The 13,617-nt window shown below is 38.9% G+C and overlaps 24 non-coding genes across 24 annotated transcripts; all 24 read right to left on the bottom strand.

Moving 5' to 3' along the window:
- Positions 1 to 319: 319 nt before the first annotated feature.
- On the bottom strand, positions 320 to 391 carry trnaa-cgc. The gene has a single exon. It is a non-coding gene; the product is annotated as a tRNA-Ala (tRNA).
- A 399-nt stretch (positions 392 to 790) lies between these two features.
- trnaa-ugc lies at positions 791 to 862 on the bottom strand. The gene has a single exon. It is a non-coding gene; the product is annotated as a tRNA-Ala (tRNA).
- Positions 863 to 1,057: 195 nt separating this feature from the next.
- Positions 1,058 to 1,129, bottom strand: trnaa-ugc. Its single transcript has one exon. It is a non-coding gene; the product is annotated as a tRNA-Ala (tRNA).
- A 555-nt stretch (positions 1,130 to 1,684) lies between these two features.
- trnaa-ugc lies at positions 1,685 to 1,756 on the bottom strand. Its single transcript has one exon. It is a non-coding gene; the product is annotated as a tRNA-Ala (tRNA).
- Positions 1,757 to 2,261: 505 nt separating this feature from the next.
- trnaa-cgc lies at positions 2,262 to 2,333 on the bottom strand. Its single transcript has one exon. It is a non-coding gene; the product is annotated as a tRNA-Ala (tRNA).
- A 626-nt stretch (positions 2,334 to 2,959) lies between these two features.
- trnaa-cgc lies at positions 2,960 to 3,031 on the bottom strand. The gene has a single exon. It is a non-coding gene; the product is annotated as a tRNA-Ala (tRNA).
- Positions 3,032 to 3,382: 351 nt separating this feature from the next.
- trnaa-cgc lies at positions 3,383 to 3,454 on the bottom strand. The gene has a single exon. It is a non-coding gene; the product is annotated as a tRNA-Ala (tRNA).
- Positions 3,455 to 3,853: 399 nt separating this feature from the next.
- Positions 3,854 to 3,925, bottom strand: trnaa-ugc. The gene has a single exon. It is a non-coding gene; the product is annotated as a tRNA-Ala (tRNA).
- Positions 3,926 to 4,591: 666 nt separating this feature from the next.
- On the bottom strand, positions 4,592 to 4,663 carry trnaa-cgc. Its single transcript has one exon. It is a non-coding gene; the product is annotated as a tRNA-Ala (tRNA).
- Positions 4,664 to 5,014: 351 nt separating this feature from the next.
- trnaa-cgc lies at positions 5,015 to 5,086 on the bottom strand. The gene has a single exon. It is a non-coding gene; the product is annotated as a tRNA-Ala (tRNA).
- Positions 5,087 to 5,485: 399 nt separating this feature from the next.
- Positions 5,486 to 5,557, bottom strand: trnaa-ugc. The gene has a single exon. It is a non-coding gene; the product is annotated as a tRNA-Ala (tRNA).
- Positions 5,558 to 6,223: 666 nt separating this feature from the next.
- Positions 6,224 to 6,295, bottom strand: trnaa-ugc. Its single transcript has one exon. It is a non-coding gene; the product is annotated as a tRNA-Ala (tRNA).
- A 351-nt stretch (positions 6,296 to 6,646) lies between these two features.
- trnaa-cgc lies at positions 6,647 to 6,718 on the bottom strand. Its single transcript has one exon. It is a non-coding gene; the product is annotated as a tRNA-Ala (tRNA).
- A 399-nt stretch (positions 6,719 to 7,117) lies between these two features.
- Positions 7,118 to 7,189, bottom strand: trnaa-ugc. The gene has a single exon. It is a non-coding gene; the product is annotated as a tRNA-Ala (tRNA).
- A 505-nt stretch (positions 7,190 to 7,694) lies between these two features.
- trnaa-cgc lies at positions 7,695 to 7,766 on the bottom strand. The gene has a single exon. It is a non-coding gene; the product is annotated as a tRNA-Ala (tRNA).
- A 626-nt stretch (positions 7,767 to 8,392) lies between these two features.
- On the bottom strand, positions 8,393 to 8,464 carry trnaa-ugc. Its single transcript has one exon. It is a non-coding gene; the product is annotated as a tRNA-Ala (tRNA).
- Positions 8,465 to 8,659: 195 nt separating this feature from the next.
- Positions 8,660 to 8,731, bottom strand: trnaa-ugc. The gene has a single exon. It is a non-coding gene; the product is annotated as a tRNA-Ala (tRNA).
- Positions 8,732 to 9,553: 822 nt separating this feature from the next.
- Positions 9,554 to 9,625, bottom strand: trnaa-cgc. The gene has a single exon. It is a non-coding gene; the product is annotated as a tRNA-Ala (tRNA).
- Positions 9,626 to 10,024: 399 nt separating this feature from the next.
- On the bottom strand, positions 10,025 to 10,096 carry trnaa-ugc. Its single transcript has one exon. It is a non-coding gene; the product is annotated as a tRNA-Ala (tRNA).
- A 505-nt stretch (positions 10,097 to 10,601) lies between these two features.
- Positions 10,602 to 10,673, bottom strand: trnaa-cgc. Its single transcript has one exon. It is a non-coding gene; the product is annotated as a tRNA-Ala (tRNA).
- A 625-nt stretch (positions 10,674 to 11,298) lies between these two features.
- trnaa-ugc lies at positions 11,299 to 11,370 on the bottom strand. Its single transcript has one exon. It is a non-coding gene; the product is annotated as a tRNA-Ala (tRNA).
- Positions 11,371 to 11,565: 195 nt separating this feature from the next.
- On the bottom strand, positions 11,566 to 11,637 carry trnaa-ugc. The gene has a single exon. It is a non-coding gene; the product is annotated as a tRNA-Ala (tRNA).
- A 966-nt stretch (positions 11,638 to 12,603) lies between these two features.
- Positions 12,604 to 12,675, bottom strand: trnaa-cgc. Its single transcript has one exon. It is a non-coding gene; the product is annotated as a tRNA-Ala (tRNA).
- A 399-nt stretch (positions 12,676 to 13,074) lies between these two features.
- Positions 13,075 to 13,146, bottom strand: trnaa-ugc. The gene has a single exon. It is a non-coding gene; the product is annotated as a tRNA-Ala (tRNA).
- Positions 13,147 to 13,617: the final 471 nt, after the last annotated feature.

Here is a 13,617-nt window from a genome sequence, read left to right on the forward strand (position 1 = left end):
GCAATGATGGAGATGCTGGGGATTGATCCCAGGACCTTGTACATGCAAAGCACACGCTCTACCACTGAGATACATCCCCTTTTCATTCGGTATGAAATGTTGTGTGACTGTGGATTAGTTTGTAAACTGAGACTCAGTTAATTATTCAATTAAAGAGCCATGATGGAGAAGCTGGGGATTGATCCCAATACCTTGTACATGCAAAGCACACGCCCTACCACTGAGCTACATCCCCTTTTCATTCGGTATGAAATGTTGTGTGACTGTGGATTAGTTTGTAAACTGAGACTCAGTTAATTATTCAATTAAAGAGCCATGATGGAGAAGCTGGGGATTGATCCCAGGACCTTGTACATGCGAAGCACACGCTCTACCACTGAGCTACATCCCCTTCATGGTGTCCTCATTATCTTCTGTAATTACTATTTTGGATAATGAGGTACAGATGAACAAAGGGCCTGATTTTCAAGAAACTTTAATAAAGAACATTACTTTATGGTTTGAGTATATAAGAAGTCATCTGTTTAAATGGTGTTGGAGATGCTGGGGATTGATCCCAGTACCTTGTACATGCTAAGCACACGCTCAGCAAACGCTCTACCACTGAGGTACATCCCCTTCATTGTGTCACCTCAATCCTTACATATGTACTTGTTTGTTTATTATTTTACTAATTCTATTACTTGATTATATAAAAAGATATCTTTCAAGAGCTCTTATTATCACAACAAAAATTAACAGATTCCTTGAGTGTCCATTTGTCGAGACCTTAAGATGTTATTGGCAATGATGGAGATGCTGGGGATTGATCCCAGGACCTTGTACATGCAAAGCACACGCTCTACCACTGAGCTACATCCCCTTCATGTTATTATATCAATCGGTAGGTACTTGTTTGCACAGTCTTTTAACGATCCAATTGCTTAATCAAACAAAAAAGTACTTTCAAGAGCTCTTATGATCACAGTTCAAATGAAACTTGGATAGAGGGCTCTCTTCAATGGTTTGAGTAACTCTTTAAATGTAGTACAGAATAACAATTCTGGCTCGATGTTGCTGGAGATGCTGGGGATTGATCCCAGGACCTTGTACATGCAAAGCACACGCTCTACCACTGAGCTACATCCCCTTTTCATTCGGTATGAAATGTTGTGTGACTGTGGATTAGTTTGTAAACTGAGACTCAGTTAATTATTCAATTAAAGAGCCATGATGGAGAAGCTGGGGATTGATCCCAAGACCTTGTACATGCAAAGCACACGCTCTACCACTGAGCTACATCCCCTTCATGGTGTCCTCATTATCTTCTGTAATTACTATTTTGGATAATGAGGTACAGATGAACAAAGGGCCTGATTTTCAAGAAACTTTAATAAAGGACATTACTTTATGGTTTGAGTATATAAGAAGTCATCTGTTTAAATGGTGTTGGAGATGCTGGGGATTGATCCCAGTACCGTGTACATGCTAAGCACACGCTCAGCAAACGCTCTACAACTGATGTACATCCCCTTCATTGCGTCACATCAATCCTTACATATGTACTTGTTTGTTTATTATTTTACTAATTCTATTACTTGATTATATAAAAAGATAACTTTCAAGAGCTCTTATTATCACACATTTTTTTTACAGATTCCTTGAGTGTCCATTTGTCGAGACCTTAAGATGTTATTGGCAATGATGGAGATGCTGGGGATTGATCCCAGGACCTTGTACATGCAAAGCACACGCTCTACCACTGAGCTACATCCCCTTCATGTTATTATATCAATCGGTAGGTACTTGTTTGTACAGTCTTTAACGATCCAATTGCTTATTCAAACAAAAAACTACTTTCAAGAGCTCTCATGATCACAGTTCAAATGAAACTTGGATAGAGGGCTCTCCTCAATGGTTTGAGTAACTCTTTAAATGTAGTACAGAATACAATTCTGGCTCAATGTTGTTGGAGATGCTGGGGATTGATGCCAGGACCTTGTACATGCAAAGCACACACACTACCACTGAGCTACATCCCCTTTTAATTCAGTATGAAATGTTGTGTGACTGTGGATTAGTTTGTAAACTGAGACTCAGTTAATTATTCAATTAAAGAGCCATGATGGAGAAGCTGGGGATTGATCCCAAGACCTTGTACATGCAAAGCACACGCTCTACCACTGAGCTACATCCCCTTTTCATTCGGTATGAAATGTTGTGTGACTGTGGATTAGTTTGTAAACTGAGACTCAGTTAATTATTCAATTAAAGAGCCATGATGGAGAAGCTGGGGATTGATCCCAGGACCTTGTACATGCGAAGCACACGCACTACCACTGAGCTACATCCCCTTCATGGTGTCCTCATTATCTTCTGTAATTACTATTTTGGATAATGAGGTACAGATGAACAAAGGGCCTGATTTTCAAGAAACTTTAATAAAGGACATTACTTTATGGTTTGAGTATATAAGAAGTCATCTGTTTAAATGGTGTTGGAGATGCTGGGGATTGATCCCAGTACTTTGTACATGCTAAGCACACGCTCAGCACACGCTCTACCACTGAGCTACATCCCCTTCATGGTGTCCTCATTATCTTCTGTAATTACTATTTTGGATAATGAGGTACAGATGAACAAAGGGCCTGATTTTCAAGAAACTTTAATAAAGGACTTTACTTTATGGTTTGAGTATATAAGAAGTCATCTGTTTAAATGGTGTTGGAGATGCTGGGGATTGATCCCAGTACTTTGTACATGCTAAGCACACGCTCAGCAAACGCTCTACCACTGAGGTACATCCCCTTCATTGCGTCACATCAATCCTTACATATGTACTTGTTTGTTTATTATTTTACTAATTCTATTACTTGATTATATAAAAAGATAACTTTCAAGAGCTCTTATTATCACACATTTCTTTTACAGATTCCTTCAGTGTCCATTTGTCGAGACCTTAAGATCTTATTGGCAATGATGGAGATGCTGGGGATTGATCCCAGGACCTTGTACATGCGAAGCACACGCTCTACCACTGAGCTACATCCCCTTCATGTTATTATATCAATCGGTAGGTACTTGTTTGTACAGTCTTTTAACGATCCGATTGCTTAATCAAACAAAAAAGTACTTTCAAGAGCTCTCATGATCACAGTTCAAATGAAACTTGGATAGAGGGCTCTCTTCAATGGTTTGAGTAACTCTTTAAATGTAGTACAGAATAACAATTCTGTCTCGATGTTGTTGGAGATGCTGGGGATTGATCCCAGGACCTTGTACATGCAAAGCACACGCTCTACCACTGAGATACATCCCCTTTTCATTCGGTATGAAATGTTGTGTGACTGTGGATTAGTTTGTAAACTGAGACTCAGTTCATTATTCAATTAAAGAGCCATGATGGAGAAGCTGGGGATTGATCCCAAGACCTTGTACATGCGAAGCACACGCTCTACCACTGAGCTACATCCCCTTCATGGTGTCCCCATTATCTTCTGTAATTACTATTTTGGATAATGAGGTACAGATGAACAAAGGGCCTGATTTTCAAGAAACTTTAATAAAGGACATTACTTTATGGTTTGATTATATAAGAAGTCATCTGTTTAAATGGTGTTGGAGATGCTGGGGATTGATCCCAGTACCTTGTACATGCTAAGCACACGCTCAGCAAACGCTGTACCACTGAGGTACATCCCCTTCATTGTGTCACATCAATCCTTACATATGTACTTGTTTGTTTATTATTTTACTAATTCTATTACTTGATTATATAAAAAGATATCTTTCAATAGCTCTTATTATCACAACAAAAATTAACAGATTCCTTGAGTGTCCATTTGTCGAGACCTTAAGATGTTATTGGCAATGATGGAGATGCTGGGGATTGATCCCAGGACCTTGTACATGCAAAGCACACGCTCTACCACTGAGCTACATCCCCTTCATGTTATTATATCAATCGGTAGGTACTTGTTTGCACAGTCTTTTAACGATCCAATTGCTTAATCAAACAAAAAAGTACTTTCAAGAGCTCTTATGATCACAGTTCAAATGAAACTTGGATAGAGGGCTCTCTTCAATGGTTTGAGTAACTCTTTAAATGTAGTACAGAATATCAATTCTGGCTCGATGTTGTTGGAGAAGCTGGGGATTGATCCCAGGACCTTGTACATGCAAAGCACACGCTCTACCACTGAGCTACATCCCCTTCATGGTGTCCTCATTATCTTCTGTAATTACTATTTTGGATAATGAGGTACAGATGAACAAAGGGCCTGATTTTCAAGAAACTTTAATAAAGGACTTTACTTTATGGTTTGAGTATATAAGAAGTCATCTGTTTAAATGGTGTTGGAGATGCTGGGGATTGATCCCAGTACTTTGTACATGCTAAGCACACGCTCAGCAAACGCTCTACCACTGAGGTACATCCCCTTCATTGCGTCACATCAATCCTTACATATGTACTTGTTTGTTTATTATTTTACTAATTCTATTACTTGATTATATAAAAAGATAACTTTCAAGAGCTCTTATTATCACACATTTCTTTTACAGATTCCTTCAGTGTCCATTTGTCGAGACCTTAAGATCTTATTGGCAATGATGGAGATGCTGGGGATTGATCCCAGGACCTTGTACATGCGAAGCACACGCTCTACCACTGAGCTACATCCCCTTCATGTTATTATATCAATCGGTAGGTACTTGTTTGTACAGTCTTTTAACGATCCGATTGCTTAATCAAACAAAAAAGTACTTTCAAGAGCTCTCATGATCACAGTTCAAATGAAACTTGGATAGAGGGCTCTCTTCAATGGTTTGAGTAACTCTTTAAATGTAGTACAGAATAACAATTCTGTCTCGATGTTGTTGGAGATGCTGGGGATTGATCCCAGGACCTTGTACATGCAAAGCACACGCTCTACCACTGAGATACATCCCCTTTTCATTCGGTATGAAATGTTGTGTGACTGTGGATTAGTTTGTAAACTGAGACTCAGTTCATTATTCAATTAAAGAGCCATGATGGAGAAGCTGGGGATTGATCCCAAGACCTTGTACATGCGAAGCACACGCTCTACCACTGAGCTACATCCCCTTCATGGTGTCCCCATTATCTTCTGTAATTACTATTTTGGATAATGAGGTACAGATGAACAAAGGGCCTGATTTTCAAGAAACTTTAATAAAGGACATTACTTTATGGTTTGATTATATAAGAAGTCATCTGTTTAAATGGTGTTGGAGATGCTGGGGATTGATCCCAGTACCTTGTACATGCTAAGCACACGCTCAGCAAACGCTGTACCACTGAGGTACATCCCCTTCATTGTGTCACATCAATCCTTACATATGTACTTGTTTGTTTATTATTTTACTAATTCTATTACTTGATTATATAAAAAGATATCTTTCAATAGCTCTTATTATCACAACAAAAATTAACAGATTCCTTGAGTGTCCATTTGTCGAGACCTTAAGATGTTATTGGCAATGATGGAGATGCTGGGGATTGATCCCAGGACCTTGTACATGCAAAGCACACGCTCTACCACTGAGCTACATCCCCTTCATGTTATTATATCAATCGGTAGGTACTTGTTTGCACAGTCTTTTAACGATCCAATTGCTTAATCAAACAAAAAAGTACTTTCAAGAGCTCTTATGATCACAGTTCAAATGAAACTTGGATAGAGGGCTCTCTTCAATGGTTTGAGTAACTCTTTAAATGTAGTACAGAATATCAATTCTGGCTCGATGTTGTTGGAGAAGCTGGGGATTGATCCCAGGACCTTGTACATGCAAAGCACATGCTCTACCACTGAGCTACATCCCCTTCATGGTGTCCTCATTATCTTCTGTAATTACTATTTTGGATAATGAGGTACAGATGAACAAAGGGCCTGATTTTCAAGAAACTTTAATAAAGGACTTTACTTTATGGTTTGAGTATATAAGAAGTCATCTGTTTAAATGGTGTTGGAGATGCTGGGGATTGATCCCAGTACTTTGTACATGCTAAGCACACGCTCAGCAAACGCTCTACCACTGAGGTACATCCCCTTCATTGCGTCACATCAATCCTTACATATGTACTTGTTTGTTTATTATTTTACTAATTCTATTACTTGATTATATAAAAAGATAACTTTCAAGAGCTCTTATTATCACACATTTCTTTTACAGATTCCTTCAGTGTCCATTTGTCGAGACCTTAAGATCTTATTGGCAATGATGGAGATGCTGGGGATTGATCCCAGGACCTTGTACATGCAAAGCACACGCTCTACCACTGAGCTACATCCCCTTCATGTTATTATATCAATCGGTAGGTACTTGTTTGTACAGTCTTTTAACGATCCGATTGCTTAATCAAACAAAAAAGTACTTTCAAGAGCTCTCATGATCACAGTTCAAATGAAACTTGGATAGAGGGCTCTCTTCAATGGTTTGAGTAACTCTTTAAATGTAGTACAGAATAACAATTCTGTCTCGATGTTGTTGGAGATGCTGGGGATTGATCCCAGGACCTTGTACATGCAAAGCACACGCTCTACCACTGAGATACATCCCCTTTTCATTCGGTATGAAATGTTGTGTGACTGTGGATTAGTTTGTAAACTGAGACTCAGTTAATTATTCAATTAAAGAGCCATGATGGAGAAGCTGGGGATTGATCCCAAGACCTTGTACATGCGAAGCACACGCTCTACCACTGAGCTACATCCCCTTCATGGTGTCCCCATTATCTTCTGTAATTACTATTTTGGATAATGAGGTACAGATGAACAAAGGGCCTGATTTTCAAGAAACTTTAATAAAGGACATTACTTTATGGTTTGATTATATAAGAAGTCATCTGTTTAAATGGTGTTGGAGATGCTGGGGATTGATCCCAGTACCTTGTACATGCTAAGCACACGCTCAGCAAACGCTCTACCACTGAGGTACATCCCCTTCATTGCGTCACATCAATCCTTACATATGTACTTGTTTGTTTATTATTTTACTAATTCTATTACTTGATTATATAAAAAGATAACTTTCAAGAGCTCTTATTATCACACATTTTTTTTACAGATTCCTTGAGTGTCCTTTTGTCGAGACCTTAAGATGTTATTGGCAATGATGGAGATGCTGGGGATTGATCCCAGGACCTTGTACATGCAAAGCACACGCTCTACCACTGAGCTACATCCCCTTCATGTTATTATATCAATCGGTAGGTACTTGTTTGTACAGTCTTTAACGATCCAATTGCTTATTCAAACAAAAAACTACTTTCAAGAGCTCTCATGATCACAGTTCAAATGAAACTTGGATAGAGGGCTCTCCTCAATGGTTTGAGTAACTCTTTAAATGTAGTACAGAATACAATTCTGGCTCAATGTTGTTGGAGATGCTGGGGATTGATGCCAGGACCTTGTACATGCAAAGCACACACACTACCACTGAGCTACATCCCCTTTTAATTCAGTATGAAATGTTGTGTGACTGTGGATTAGTTTGTAAACTGAGACTCAGTTAATTATTCAATTAAAGAGCCATGATGGAGAAGCTGGGGATTGATCCCAAGACCTTGTACATGCAAAGCACACGCCCTACCACTGAGCTACATCCCCTTTTCATTCGGTATGAAATGTTGTGTGACTGTGGATTAGTTTGTAAACTGAGACTCAGTTAATTATTCAATTAAAGAGCCATGATGGAGAAGCTGGGGATTGATCCCAGGACCTTGTACATGCGAAGCACACGCACTACCACTGAGCTACATCCCCTTCATAGTGTCCTCATTATCTTCTGTAATTACTATTTTGGATAATGAGGTACAGATGAACAAAGGGCCTGATTTTCAAGAAACTTTAATAAAGGACATTACTTTATGGTTTGAGTATATAAGAAGTCATCTGTTTAAATGGTGTTGGAGATGCTGGGGATTGATCCCAGTACTTTGTACATGCTAAGCACACGCTCAGCACACGCTCTACCACTGAGCTACATCCCCTTCATGGTGTCCTCATTATCTTCTGTAATTACTATTTTGGATAATGAGGTACAGATGAACAAAGGGCCTGATTTTCAAGAAACTTTAATAAAGGACTTTACTTTATGGTTTGAGTATATAAGAAGTCATCTGTTTAAATGGTGTTGGAGATGCTGGGGATTGATCCCAGTACTTTGTACATGCTAAGCACACGCTCAGCAAACGCTCTACCACTGAGGTACATCCCCTTCATTGCGTCACATCAATCCTTACATATGTACTTGTTTGTTTATTATTTTACTAATTCTATTACTTGATTATATAAAAAGATAACTTTCAAGAGCTCTTATTATCACACATTTCTTTTACAGATTCCTTGAGTGTCCATTTGTCGAGACCTTAAGATGTTATTGGCAATGATGGAGATGCTGGGGATTGATCCCAGGACCTTGTACATGCAAAGCACACGCTCTACCACTGAGCTACATCCCCTTCATGTTATTATATCAATCGGTAGGTACTTGTTTGCACAGTCTTTTAACGATCCAATTGCTTAATCAAACAAAAAAGTACTTTCAAGAGCTCTTATGATCACAGTTCAAATGAAACTTGGATAGAGGGCTCTCTTCAATGGTTTGAGTAACTCTTTAAATGTAGTACAGAATATCAATTCTGGCTCGATGTTGTTGGAGATGCTGGGGATTGATCCCAGGACCTTGTACATGCAAAGCACACGCTCTACCACTGAGCTACATCCCCTTCATGGTGTCCTCATTATCTTCTGTAATTACTATTTTGGATAATGAGGTACAGATGAACAAAGGGCCTGATTTTCAAGAAACTTTAATAAAGGACATTACTTTATGGTTTGAGTATATAAGAAGTCATCTGTTTAAATGGTGTTGGAGATGCTGGGGATTTATCCCAGTACTTTGTACATGCTAAGCACACGCTCAGCAAACGCTCTACCACTGAGGTACATCCCCTTCATTGCGTCACATCAATCCTTACATATGTACTTGTTTGTTTATTATTTTACTAATTCTATTACTTGATTATATAAAAAGATAACTTTCAAGAGCTCTTATTATCACACATTTTTTTTACAGATTCCTTGAGTGTCCATTTGTCGAGACCTTAAGATGTTATTGGCAATGATGGAGATGCGGGGGATTGATCCGAGAACCTTGGACATGCAAAGCACACGCTCTACCACTGAGCTACATCCCCTTCATGTTATTATATCAATCGGTAGGTACTTGTTTGTACAGTCTTTTAACGATCCGATTGCTTAATCAAACAAAAAAGTACTTTCAAGAGCTCTCATGATCACAGTTCAAATGAAACTTGGATAGAGGGCTCTCTTCAATGGTTTGAGTAACTCTTTAAATGTAGTACAGAATAACAATTCTGTCTCGATGTTGTTGGAGATGCTGGGGATTGATCCCAGGACCTTGTACATGCAAAGCACACGCTCTACCACTGAGATACATCCCCTTTTCATTCGGTATGAAATGTTGTGTGACTGTGGATTAGTTTGTAAACTGAGACTCAGTTAATTATTCAATTAAAGAGCCATGATGGAGAAGCTGGGGATTGATCCCAAGACCTTGTACATGCGAAGCACACGCTCTACCACTGAGCTACATCCCCTTCATGGTGTCCCCATTATCTTCTGTAATTACTATTTTGGATAATGAGGTACAGATGAACAAAGGGCCTGATTTTCAAGAAACTTTAATAAAGGACATTACTTTATGGTTTGATTATATAAGAAGTCATCTGTTTAAATGGTGTTGGAGATGCTGGGGATTGATCCCAGTACCTTGTACATGCTAAGCACACGCTCAGCAAACGCTCTACCACTGAGGTACATCCCCTTCATTGCGTCACATCAATCCTTACATATGTACTTGTTTGTTTATTATTTTACTAATTCTATTACTTGATTATATAAAAAGATAACTTTCAAGAGCTCTTATTATCACACATTTTTTTTACAGATTCCTTGAGTGTCCTTTTGTCGAGACCTTAAGATGTTATTGGCAATGATGGAGATGCTGGGGATTGATCCCAGGACCTTGTACATGCAAAGCACACGCTCTACCACTGAGCTACATCCCCTTCATGTTATTATATCAATCGGTAGGTACTTGTTTGTACAGTCTTTAACGATCCAATTGCTTATTCAAACAAAAAACTACTTTCAAGAGCTCTCATGATCACAGTTCAAATGAAACTTGGATAGAGGGCTCTCCTCAATGGTTTGAGTAACTCTTTAAATGTAGTACAGAATACAATTCTGGCTCAATGTTGTTGGAGATGCTGGGGATTGATGCCAGGACCTTGTACATGCAAAGCACACACACTACCACTGAGCTACATCCCCTTTTAATTCAGTATGAAATGTTGTGTGACTGTGGATTAGTTTGTAAACTGAGACTCAGTTAATTATTCAATTAAAGAGCCATGATGGAGAAGCTGGGGATTGATCCCAAGACCTTGTACATGCAAAGCACACGCCCTACCACTGAGCTACATCCCCTTTTCATTCGGTATGAAATGTTGTGTGACTGTGGATTAGTTTGTAAACTGAGACTCAGTTAATTATTCAATTAAAGAGCCATGATGGAGAAGCTGGGGATTGATCCCAGGACCTTGTACATGCGAAGCACACGCACTACCACTGAGCTACATCCCCTTCATAGTGTCCTCATTATCTTCTGTAATTACTATTTTGGATAATGAGGTACAGATGAACAAAGGGCCTGATTTTCAAGAAACTTTAATAAAGGACATTACTTTATGGTTTGAGTATATAAGAAGTCATCTGTTTAAATGGTGTTGGAGATGCTGGGGATTGATCCCAGTACTTTGTACATGCTAAGCACACGCTCAGCACACGCTCTACCACTGAGCTACATCCCCTTCATGGTGTCCTCATTATCTTCTGTAATTACTATTTTGGATAATGAGGTACAGATGAACAAAGGGCCTGATTTTCAAGAAACTTTAATAAAGGACTTTACTTTATGGTTTGAGTATATAAGAAGTCATCTGTTTAAATGGTGTTGGAGATGCTGGGGATTGATCCCAGTACTTTGTACATGCTAAGCACACGCTCAGCAAACGCTCTACCACTGAGGTACATCCCCTTCATTGCGTCACATCAATCCTTACATATGTACTTGTTTGTTTATTATTTTACTAATTCTATTACTTGATTATATAAAAGATAACTTTCAAGAGCTCTTATTATCACACATTTCTTTTACAGATTCCTTGAGTGTCCATTTGTCGAGACCTTAAGATGTTATTGGCAATGATGGAGATGCTGGGGATTGATCCCAGGACCTTGTACATGCAAAGCACACGCTCTACCACTGAGCTACATCCCCTTCATGTTATTATATCAATCGGTAGGTACTTGTTTGCACAGTCTTTTAACGATCCAATTGCTTAATCAAACAAAAAAGTACTTTCAAGAGCTCTTATGATCACAGTTCAAATGAAACTTGGATAGAGGGCTCTCTTCAATGGTTTGAGTAACTCTTTAAATGTAGTACAGAATATCAATTCTCGCTCGATGTTGTTGGAGATGCTGGGGATTGATCCCAGGACCTTGTACATGCAAAGCACACGCTCTACCACTGAGCTACATCCCCTTCATGGTGTCCTCATTATCTTCTGTAATTACTATTTTGGATAATGAGGTACAGATGAACAAAGGGCCTGATTTTCAAGAAACTTTAATAAAGGACATTACTTTATGGTTTGAGTATATAAGAAGTCATCTGTTTAAATGGTGTTGGAGATGCTGGGGATTTATCCCAGTACTTTGTACATGCTAAGCACACGCTCAGCAAACGCTCTACCACTGAGGTACATCCCCTTCATTGCGTCACATCAATCCTTACATATGTACTTGTTTGTTTATTATTTTACTAATTCTATTACTTGATTATATAAAAAGATAACTTTCAAGAGCTCTTATTATCACACATTTTTTTTACAGATTCCTTGAGTGTCCATTTGTCGAGACCTTAAGATGTTATTGGCAATGATGGAGATGCGGGGGATTGATCCGAGAACCTTGGACATGCAAAGCACACGCTCTACCACTGAGCTACATCCCCTTCATGTTATTATATCAATCGGTAGGTACTTGTTTGTACAGTCTTTAACGATCCGATTGCTTATTTAAACAAAAAAGTACTTTCAAGAGCTCTCATGATCACAGTTCAAATGAAACTTGGATAGAGGGCTCTCTTCAATGGTTTGAGTAACTCTTTAAATGTAGTACAGAATAACAATTCTGGCTCAATGTTGTTGGAGATGCTGGGGATTGATCCCACGACCTTGTACATGCAAAGCACACACTCTAGCACTGAGATACATCCCCTTTTAATTCGGTATGAAATGTTGTGTGACTGTGGATTAGTTTGTTAACTGAGACTCAGTTAATTATTCAATTAAAGAGCCATGATGGAAAAGCTGGGGATTGTTCCCAAGACCTTGTACATGCTCTACCACTGAGCTACATCCCCTTTTCATTCGGTATGAAATGTTGTGTGACTGTGGATTAGTTTGTAAACTGAGACTCAGTTAATTATTCAATTAAAGAGCCATGATGGAGAAGCTGGGGATTGATCCCAGGACCTTGTACATGCGAAGCACACGCTCTACCACTGAGCTACATCCCCTTCATGGTGTCCTCATTATCTTCTGTAATTACTATTTTGGATAATGAGGTACAGATGAACAAAGGGCCTGATTTTCAAGAAACTTTAATAAAGGACATTACTTTATGGTTTGAGTATATAAGAAGTCATCTGTTTAAATGGTGTTGGAGATGCTGGGGATTTATCCCAGTACTTTGTACATGCTAAGCACACGCTCAGCAAACGCTCTACCACTGAGGTACATCCCCTTCATTGCGTCACATCAATCCTTACATATGTACTTGTTTGTTTATTATTTTACTAATTCTATTACTTGATTATATAAAAAGATAACTTTCAAGAGCTCTTATTATCACACATTTTTTTTACAGATTCCTTGAGTGTCCATTTGTCGAGACCTTAAGATGTTATTGGCAATGATGGAGATGCTGGGGATTGATCCCAGGACCTTGTACATGCAAAGCACACGCTCTACCACTGAGCTACATCCCCTTCATGTTATTATATCAATCGGTAGGTACTTGTTTGTACAGTCTTTAACGATCCAATTGCTTATTCAAACAAAAAACTACTTTCAAGAGCTCTCATGATCACAGTTCAAATGAAACTTGGATAGAGGGCTCTCCTCAATGGTTTGAGTAACTCTTTAAATGTAGTACAGAATACAATTCTGGCTCAATGTTGTTGGAGATGCTGGGGATTGATGCCAGGACCTTGTACATGCAAAGCACACACACTACCACTGAGCTACATCCCCTTTTAATTCAGTATGAAATGTTGTGTGACTGTGGATTAGTTTGTAAACTGAGACTCAGTTAATTATTCAATTAAAGAGCCATGATGGAGAAGCTGGGGATTGATCCCAAGACCTTGTACATGCAAAGCACACGCTCTACCACTGAGCTACATCCCCTTTTCATTCGGTATGAAATGTTGTGTGACTGTGGATTAGTTTGTAAACTG

Source organism: Trematomus bernacchii, unplaced genomic scaffold, assembly GCF_902827165.1.
Source record: "Trematomus bernacchii unplaced genomic scaffold, fTreBer1.1, whole genome shotgun sequence".
NCBI lineage: Eukaryota > Metazoa > Chordata > Actinopteri > Perciformes > Nototheniidae > Trematomus > Trematomus bernacchii.